At 38.3% G+C, this 10,386-nt stretch overlaps 1 protein-coding gene across 4 annotated transcripts in view; it reads right to left on the bottom strand.

Moving 5' to 3' along the window:
• Positions 1-388: 388 nt before the first annotated feature.
• The window catches only part of LOC309796051 (uncharacterized protein), a 93,906-nt gene continuing 83,908 nt past the window's right edge, over positions 389-10,386 (bottom strand). For all 4 annotated transcript variants that reach the window (XR_014292418.1, XR_014292419.1, XR_014292424.1 and 1 more), the window contains 2 exons: positions 3,472-3,668; positions 389-1,858 (listed from right to left, as the gene is read on the bottom strand). The gene's annotated coding sequence lies outside the window, so the exon portion shown is untranslated. The remainder of the gene's footprint in view (positions 1,859-3,471; positions 3,669-10,386) is intronic.

Below are 10,386 nucleotides of genomic sequence, written 5' to 3'. Positions count from 1 at the left end.
AGTTCCCATTATTTTTCTCTCCTTGAATCAGAGTTTGTGAGCTGCTTTTTATGCTAGAGGCACATGATGTCATTGTGTCTACCCCCAGCTGTTCTTAATTTTCTCTCAGCTCAGCTCTCTTGGAGGACTCTCAGCAGGCCCAAAGACACAAGCCCTCCCTTCTAGGGTGCAGATGAAAAGCTGGGGTGGAGGCGGGGAAAGGGCAATACACCAACCCATAATGACTAATCCTAGCAAAATAAAGGGCAGGGCCCTTTTAAGAAACAGAGCACTCCAGGAGAAGGCGGAGCCAACTGAATAAGCCCCAGACTCCGATGAGACAAGTGTGCTCCTGGAAGCTGTCATAGCAACAGGAGTTCGCTATCCAAGATGTCGACCATCTCTCTACCTTAGCCAGTTCTCTAAGACCTGAGAATCATGCTCTGAGCGCTGTCTTGAATAACCTGGCTCTAACTACCCACAGTGCCAGCCTCCTGCCTCCCACCAAGGACTGGCCTTCTCTGTTTAGAGAGTTAAAATGGATTGTGGGGAACTCTAGACAAATTTAGCTCTCTCCCCCACAGATGCCCAGTGTTTTGTGGCATTGTAGAAAATGCCCTGATATACCAATTCACATGACTTGTAATTCTTATTGAATTTATATTCCAGTATCCATAAGTGCTGCATGAAAAATGATGTAATGATGCTTTACACAAAGGAATGAATCTCTGAGGTGGAAATTCTTACTATACAATGGCACCTGGCTAGAGCAGATAGGATAGTACCCATACTAGTAACTTTGAAATGAGTTTCCCACTGGGATAGTGGTAGAAATATTTTTCCCTCATTCTATTTAGACCAGCAGCCAGTTGAGAACAAATCCCTCCACAGCAGGGCAATTTTGATGGAGAAGAGTAGGAGAACACAGTGGAAACCCATGAGGCAGGACCTAATGGATGAGATAGCAGCAGTTCTCAGCCCTGACTACACATCTGGGGGGGGGAGGTGTTAGTTTTTAAGTTTATCTTGAAATAATTTTAAAATTACAGACAAGTTGTAAAAACAGCACAGACAGCTGCCACACACATTTCATTTAGCATTTCTCAGGTCAAAATTTTACATAACCATAGTGCAGTTATCAAAACTAAGAAATTAACCTACGTACAATACTATTAACTAAACTATAGATTTTATTTGGATTTCACTAGTTTCTCCAGTAATGTCCACTTTCTGTTCCAGGATCAAATTCAGGATACCATGTTGCATTTACTTGTCATATCTCTTTAGTTTCCTCCAATGTATGACAGTTTATCAGTCCTTCCACATCTTTCATGATCTTGAAGAGCACTGAGCAGTTATTTTGTATAATGTGCCTCACAAATCTTTCCACTAATGTCCTTTTTCTGTTCCAGGATTGAATCCAGAATATTATGCTGCATTTAGTCATCCTATCTTCCTAGTTGTCTCCAATTTATGGCAATTTCTCAATGTTTTCTTGTGTTTCACGACCTTGACAATTTTAAAGATTGTCACGTACTTTGTAGAATGTCCCCCAGTTCAGGTTTGTCTGATGTTTTCTCATGATTAAATTGGGATTATGTATCTTGGGAAAGGATAGCACAGAAGTGAAGTGCCTTTCTCATCACATAGTATCAGGAAGTACATGGTATCAATATGACATACTGGTGATGTCAGCCTTGATGACTTGGTTAAGGAGATTTCTTCCAGTTTTCTCCACTGTAAAGCTACTATTTTAAAAAACTATTATGTTGATATAGTTGTAGATTCACATGAAGTTGAAAAGGTGATACAGAGAAGTTCTGTGTACCCTTTACCCAGTTTCCTTTAATGGTACATGTGTATATTCTTGTAAATACCACTACAATCAGAACAATTTCTACAGTCAGAAACAGAACAATTCTATTACCACAAAGATCTTCCTCATGCTACCTCTTTAGAGTCACAACCCTCCTCCCAACATACCTAACTCCTGGACACCAGCGATCTGTTCTCCAGTTTTTAAATTTTATCATTTTAGAGAATATTATATAAATGTAATCAATCAGTATGTGACCTTTTGAGACTGACATTTTCCTACTCAGCATAATGCCTATGATATCCATCCAAGTTGTTGTGTGTATCTGAAGTTTACTCTTTTTATTGCTGAGTAGTATTCCATGGAATGGATGTACCATAGTTTGTTTAACCACTCACATATTGAGGGACATTTGGGTTATTTTCACCTTGTCATTATTGCAAATATCTCTGCTATGAACATTCATGTACAGGTTTTTGTATGAATGGAAGTTTTCATTTCTCTGGGATACCTGCCCAGGAGTGCGACTGCTGAATTGTATGGTAAGTTTATGCTTAGTCTTGTAAGAAACCACTAAACTATTTTCCAGAGTGGCTGTATTATTTTTACTTTCCCACCAGCAATGTATAAGAGATCTAGTTTCTTCATATCCTCACCAGCATTTGGTATTATTGCTATTTTAATTTTAGCTGTTTGAATAGACATATAGTGATATCAAATAATGGTATTAATTTGCATTTCTGTAATGGCTAGTGATGTTTTAAACATCTTTTCAAGTGTCTGTCATCTACATATCTTCTTCAGTAAAATGCCCATTGCCATTTTTTGCTTATTTTCTAATTGGATTGTTCTTTATTCTGTTTAGTTTTGAGAGTTCTTTATTCTTTGTTCAATATGTGGATTACTGATATTCTGTCCCAGTCTATAGCTTGTATTTTCATCCTCTTTAAGAGGGTCTTTCACAGAGCAAAAGTGTTTAACTTTGGTGAGTTCCAATTTACCTTTTTTTTTTTCTTTATATGGATCATGCTTTTGGTGTCAAGTCTAAGAACCCTTTGCCTGGCCCTAGATCCAAAAGATTTTCTCCTATGTCTGTTTTCTGAAAGATTTATAGTTTACATTTTGCAAACTTACATGATCCATTTTTGGATAGTGTCTGCATAAGGTGTGAAGTTTAGGTTAAGGTTCTTTTTTTTTTTGCCTATGGATATTCAGTTGCTCCCATACCATTTATTAAAAAGGCTATCCTTCCTCTATTGACTTGTTTTTGCAACGTTGTCAAAAATCAGTTGAACATATTTGTGTGGGTTTATTTCTGGGTTCTCTATTCTGTTCCACTGATGTGTGTGTTTATCCCTCTGCAAAACCCCACTGTCTTGATTAATGTAACCATATAATGTCTTGAAACCAGGTAGACTGGTTCCTTCCACTTCCTTTTTCTTTCTCAAAATTGTTTAGCTATTCTAGGACCTGTGCCTTTTCATATACATTTTGAAATAGTCTTCTGATAAGAACTTGGGAGTGATCACTCCCATCCTTTCAAGAAAACTGGGCAAACCAAAAAAATCAATGACTTTTCTTGGACCCATCAGAGAACCGAGGTTGCAGGGCAAACCACCACCCCAAAATCTAAAGATTTAGGAATATCCAGAGAGATACAGCTGTAATTTACTTACCTGGAAAAGAAGGCTCTGGAATCATAAACTGGTAGGAACACCAAAACTGGTTATTTTGACAAATTGCTGGAGGAAGAATGTAGACTACTGTAAGAGTGAGAAACTTCTGAGGACTGAAGGCACAGGGGCACCCCCCAAATTTCAGGAAATCCACCAAATTCTCACAATAAAGATGTGAATAAGATCCTCTTGTGAATCTGGCAGGGGAGGGAAAGAAGAATCATTGTGAAATATGCCTAGAGCCTTCTCCATAACTCTACAAGGAAAAAGACTTTGCCACACCTTATCCTAACTGGGGAATGGCATTCCTCCCGCTCCAGCCTCCCTCTAGCCATCTTTAGAAAACCACATACAAAGACAACATCTTTAAGGAAGACTTTACAAGGGAACAAGCATAAGAATTATATCACACTTCTTGTCAGAAACCATGCAAACAAGAAGAGAGTGGAATGAAATATTTAAAGTGTTGAAAGAATAAAAACACCAATCCAGATTCTATATCTGGCAAAATTATCCTATAGAAATGAAACGAAGTCTTTCTCAGAAAAAACAAAAATGGAGGGAAATAAAAGAAGACTTGTCCTGCACAAAATGTTAAAAGAAGTTCTTCAGGGGGAAGGAAAATGATGATAGAGGTCAGAAACTTGGACCTTCATAAAGAAAGGAAGAGTGTCAGAGAAGGAATAAATAAAGGTACGGTAAAATCTTTTATTTTTCTGATTCTTAATTGGTTTAAAGATAACTCTTTAAAGTAAAAATAGTAACAATATACTGATTGATTATAGCATATGAATAAGTGAAGTAAATTACAACAATGTCACAAGAGATGGAAAGGAAGATTTAATAATACTCTGTTATAAGGTACCTGAACTACATTTAAAGTGTTATTTGAAGATGAACTCAGTTAAAAATGTATATTGCAAACTCTAGGGCAACCACTAAAAAGTTTTAAAGAAGTATAATTGATATTCTAAGAGAAGAGATGAAATGGAATCACAGAAAATCTCAGTTAAAACCAGAGAAGGTGGGAAAAAGAGCAAGGGAGTAATTTTCTTTGCTCTGAAGTCTACTTTATCTGATAGTAATATAGCCATTCCCACTTTCCTTTGAATAAGATTTGCATAGCATATCTTTTTCTGCTTTCACTTTCAACTTACTTATATATTAACGAGAAAATATACATAATAAATAGTAAAACTACTATCTGTCCCTTTCCATACTTTATTAGAACTGAATTACCAAGTCCAGCCCACACTCAATGGAAGGGAATTAATCTCCACCACCTGTAGGGAGGAGTATCAAAGAGTTTGTGGACACATGTTGAAACCACCAGAGCAATTAATAAATATTTTGGGGGTGACAATTTGAAGCTATGCAAATATCTTGCCCTCCAAAATTATTACTAGGCCTAGTTCTTTTTTTTGAGAATGGTATTTAGAAAACAAGATGTGGTTCTAGGTAAGCTCAATTCTATTTGAATGTTGCTGCTTTTAGGCCCTGCCAGTAGAGAGAGCGAGGGAACACAGGCATGTAAAATAATCCATGTATACACACACATAAATATTAATGCCTGTATCTACTTACCTTTACATGTATATATTTATATATGGATATAGATAAGCTTACATTTTTATATGGATATCTCTGATTCTAATCCAGTACCACAGAGTTTATTCTAGCTTTCCCTCCTTGCTTATTTGTAATTTCTTTCTATGACAGACTCTCTGAGGTACCTTTAAAAATACAGATGCCTGAAAAAAAATAGATGCCTGGAGCCCCATCCAGTATCAATTAAGTTGGATGCATCTGTATGTTTTAAATATACACCCAGGCAAGACCAAATACGTCATTTGTGAAGCCCAGTGAAAAATGCAAACGTGGGGCTCCTTGTTCAAAAAGCGGGGTAAAAGTGTCACTAAGGTACTACAATGTACAGATTTTTCCTTTCTTCTGAAGCTTTTCATTCAACTTGTCATGGTATTTTCTATTTGCTACTCAATATTATTCTAAGTCAAGAAAAAGTTAAAATTTCAATTATTAACATGTATCTTACCGTTCATCTTTACATTGGACAATAGCAGTTTTAAATAAAAATACCAGAGCATTTAATTCATATGCAGAATCACCAAAATTGCACAACTTGTATTGCATGCCCCAGCCCTGGAAGGTGCCTTGAGCTGGCCAGAAGAGATGAACACAAAGTCAGACTCAAGAAAGTTAGTTATAAGGAGGAAGAGAGGGTCACCTAGATGTGGAGTAGGCCCAAAGGACACTCTCTAGGGCATGGGAAGGCACTCATGAGGCAAGTGTAGGCCCTTACAGGCACCTGGGAACCCTACCCCATGACTTGTGTCACGTGTGTGTGCTCAGGCCTGACAACTGTTTGGTTTCATCCTTCTTCTAGCTGCTGGCCTGACATGATGTGCCTTATCAGAGAGCAGGGAAGTTGACCCAGGCATCTTCCTTCCCGAGGCAGATGCCTGCCACCCCATCCAACAGCATATAGGCACCTCTCAAGGGTATTACCACCTCCTCACAAGGATGTACTAGGTACCTGGATCAGGGATGGGCAAGAGATTCACCCCCACTGAATGTGCGTGGTGCTGTGAACCAAGTGCAAGGATGGCCACTGCCATGCCCCACCTTGAGGGGCTGCAGGGTGCATGCACCTGACTTGACCCTCCCCACATCAAGGCTCCCGCTGGAGATGGATGGACATGGATGCGGGTGGGGGAGGGTAAGGGAGACTCAGGCACCTGGAACGTGGGGAGTGGCAGTCAAGAACCTATCTTGAAGATATGGGGAGGTAATGGGGGGTGGAACCATATGTGAATTGAGCTTCTAGGCCCCCAGTACATTCTCTACTGTCCCACTGGACTTTACTTACAAAACACAGGTTCAAAAATAAAATTATTAAGAATTTCAAATGGCAACCGCAAGGCATTAAACCCACAGCATGGAGCCCCCTTCTGAGCATGGGGCCCTGTATAACTGTGCTGGTCATATGACTCTGAAGATGTCCATGTCCCCTCTCCCCCTCCACCTGCTGTGATTCTAATGTTCAGTCAAGGTTGAGAACTACTGAGCCAGATACTGCAAGGGTTGGTGGTCAAGATGGTCTTGCTCAAACCAGTTCCCAGGCTACCAGAGCCCCTCAGAAAACCATGGATGGAGAGACTGACCCAACAGTAGCTGAGAGGAGGAGACCAGACTGTGTATCACTGCCTGAGGCTGTCATTACAGAGATCACAGTAAGGAAGCAGGGAGATCAAACACTCAGTTTTAAAGAGAGGCTCTCATTCCTCTCTCTCTCTCAGAGCCCACAGCCTTACCTCAGTACCTGCTGGTTACATGTTGGCCTGCCTTGCCCAATGTGAGGGGTTTTAAGGTACAGGTTATATACATCTAAGCAAAGTGCAGGTGCCAGCTAAGTCATGGAGGCCACCTTTCTCAGCAACTTATTTTCTTACCTATTTTACCCACCAGCAGGTTAGGCTCTTAGCAAGGAACCCTGAGGCTGCTCCAGGCAGCCATCTTAGCCTGGGTCCACAGCTTATCAGCTGAATTCCAGAGTCAGAATATACAAATCCTCTCACCTCTAGCCCCTAGCATGACATAAGCTCCTCGAGGGGTTTCTTTCCTTTTTATTCAACCTTGATCCTTTTTTTAAATTAAAAATATTAGTTTTTAATTTTTATTTATATTGGAGTATAGTTGATGAACAACATTGTGTTAGTTTCAGGTGTACAGCAAAGTGATTCAGTTATACGTATACATGTATCTATTGCTATATTTAAAATAGATAACCAACAAGGACCTACTGTAGAGCACAGGGAAGTCTGCTCAACCTTGATTCTTTTTAGAACATTTTAGCCTCTGTCACCTTTCGTAGTTCGCATAGCAAGCACTCACTTAATATTTGTAGCCTAATTTGCTTGCTTCTGGCCTGCTCATAGTCCAGTTCTTAGAGTCTTTTCCTTAACTTCCATTGCCTTTCTTGGTTCCTCACTCAGGCAAAACTCCTTCCACTGCCTAGCGTTCTCTTTCTAACCTCTCTCTGGTACCCTAATGGTGCTTTATAATACCAAAGTATCTGTATTTACATTACAGGGCAAAGAGAAACAAAATGAGAAAATATACATACTGGGGGACTAATCACAGGCCCTTTCTGCCACTTTGGTCCTGAAGGTCAGTCCCCTGGGGAAGATGGACAAGCGCAATGTCAAGAACCAGAGCTCTGGAATTTGAATCCTAAATCTGCCTCTTACCAGGTTGCCGTGTGACCCTGGACAAGTTACTTAACATCTTTGTCCTCTGGATTCACTCTCTGTCCTGCTTTCCTCCCCAGGAAACTGGTATGGGTTATATCAACAGGCTTGACTGGTCCCTGGCTTCTGGTTGGATTTGGTCAGAAAGGAACTCTGGCCATTGATCAAAGATTGGGAGAAGAGTGCAGTTTCCTCCTAACTTCCTGCCTCTGAAGTCACCCTGTGGGGAGTTAGCTATGTCCCTTGACCAAATACCACTGCTCATCTGAAGGCTACCTGCTCTAGAGGTCTCTCCTTCCAGACACTCTTTCTAGACTCTCTTTTCCTTCATTCCTTTGGGCCTGGGTGATAGTGGTGGAGTAACAGCCCCACTATACTAGCCATAGGGTATTTCGCTAGCCCTTATGGCTTCCCTACACCCTGCCTATGTCTTGTAAATAGTCGCTTTAGTAAACCCTTCTCAAACTCTCCTGACTGAAGTGTGCCATATTTCCTGTTAGGACCCTGACTAATGCAGAGCCTTATTTCCATTGCCTTTAAAATGGAGATAGCAACACCTATATCACAGGATTGCTGTCAGAATTTAAATGAGACAAGTCAAATAAAAGTATCCAGCAATGTCTGGCACAAAACAGATGCTGAATTAGCTCCCTCCTCATTTTTTCTTTCTTCTTCAAAAGCTATTTTTTTTATTTTTGGGTTTGAGTCCTAACATTGTGACTTATGAGCTAAATAATTTTCAACAAGTGCTTTCACCAATCTGAACCTTAGTTTCCACATTTGTAAAATGGAGTTCATTTAACAAATTCATCCTACCAAAATTAACAAAGCTTCTACTATGTACCAGGAACTGTTCTGAGCAGTGATTTAAGACTATCCGTCTTGCCTATGTCACAGAATTATTGTAAAGATCAAAAGAGCAATGAGTCCTTAAATACCACAAACTTCCAAAACTCACCCAAGATGAAATAGATAAACAGTCCTATTATCATTAAAGAAATTGAATCTGTAGTTGAAACCTTCTGAAAAAGAAATCTTCAGGCTCAGATGATTTCACTAGCAAATTCTATACAAAATTTAAAGCAGAAATAACACCAGTTCTATACAATATTCCAAAAAATAGAAAAGGAGGAAATGTTTCCCAACTGATTTAATGAAGCAAGCCTAATACTGATACCAAAATCAGACAAAAACAGTTCCAAAAAAGCAAGCTACAGACCAGTATCCCTCATGAATATAGACATAGACACCCTCAACAAATATTATCATATCAAACCTAGCAATATATAAAGAAATAATACACCACAATCAAGTGGGGTTTATCACAAAATTACAAGGTTGGTTCAATAACAGAAAAATCAGTCAATGTAATCCACCATATTAGCAGTCTAAAGAAGAAAAACTACATGATTAGAGGCACACCTTGGAGATATTGTGGGTTTGGTTCCAGACCACTACAATAAAGCAAATATCACAATAAAGCAAGTCACATGATTTGTTTGGTTTCCCAGTGCATATAAAAGTTGTATTTATACTATACTGTAGTCTATTAAGTGTGCAATAGCACTATGTTTAAAAAAATGTATATACTTTAATTTAAAAATACTTTATTGCTAAAAAATACTAACCATCATCTGAACCTTCAGCGAGTTGTAATCTTTTTGTAATAATAACATCAATCACTGATCACAGATCATCATGACAAATATAATAATAAAGAAAAAGATTGAAATATTGCAAAAATTGCCAAAATGTGACACAGAGACACAAGCGTCCCAAATGCTGTTGGAAAAATGGCACTGATAGACATGCTCAATGCAGGATTGCCACAAATCTTCAATTTGTAAAAAAATGCAATATCTGCAAAGCACAGTAAAGCAAAGAGCAATAAAATGAGATATGCCTGTATATCGATCAATGCAGCAAAAGCATTTGGAAAAAAGTCAATATATATTAGTAATATAAATTCTCAGCAAATAGGAATAGAAGAAAAGTTCCTCAACCTAATAAAGTGTCTCCAAAAAATCTACAGATGACATCATACTTCATGGTAAAAAGACTGAATGTTTTCTCCTTATGATCGGGAACAATGCAAAACATTGCCTCTTGCCACCAATTCAACATCACACTGGAAGTCTTAGCCAATGCAACAAAGCAAGAAAAATAAACAAGAAGCATAAATATTGGAAATAAATAAAATTCTATTTGCAGGCAACGTAACTGTCTAGACAGAAAATCCCAAGGAATTGACCAAAAAATTTTCTAGAAATAATAAGTGAGTTTACTAAGGTGGTAGGATACAAGGTCAACATACAAAAATCAATCATATTTCTATATACTCCCAATGTTACCACTGGAAACTAAAATTTAAAATTATATACATACACACACACACCATTTATGGTAGCTCAAACAAAATGAAATATACTTATGTGTAAATCTAACAGAATATGCACAGACTCTGTATGCTAAAAACCATAAAACACTGATAGAAGAAATTTTTAAAAGATCTAAATATACAGATAGATATACTGTGTTAATGGATTTAAAGAAACAACATAGTAAAAATGTTAATTCATGCCAAACTGATCTATAAATTTAATGTAATTCCAGTCAATATTCCAACATAACTTTTTTTTAGATAAGT

This window comes from Mesoplodon mirus, assembly GCF_964341445.2.
Source record: "Mesoplodon mirus genome assembly, chromosome: X".
NCBI lineage: Eukaryota > Metazoa > Chordata > Mammalia > Artiodactyla > Ziphiidae > Mesoplodon > Mesoplodon mirus.
This window is presented reverse-complemented; position numbering and strand designations above follow the sequence as displayed.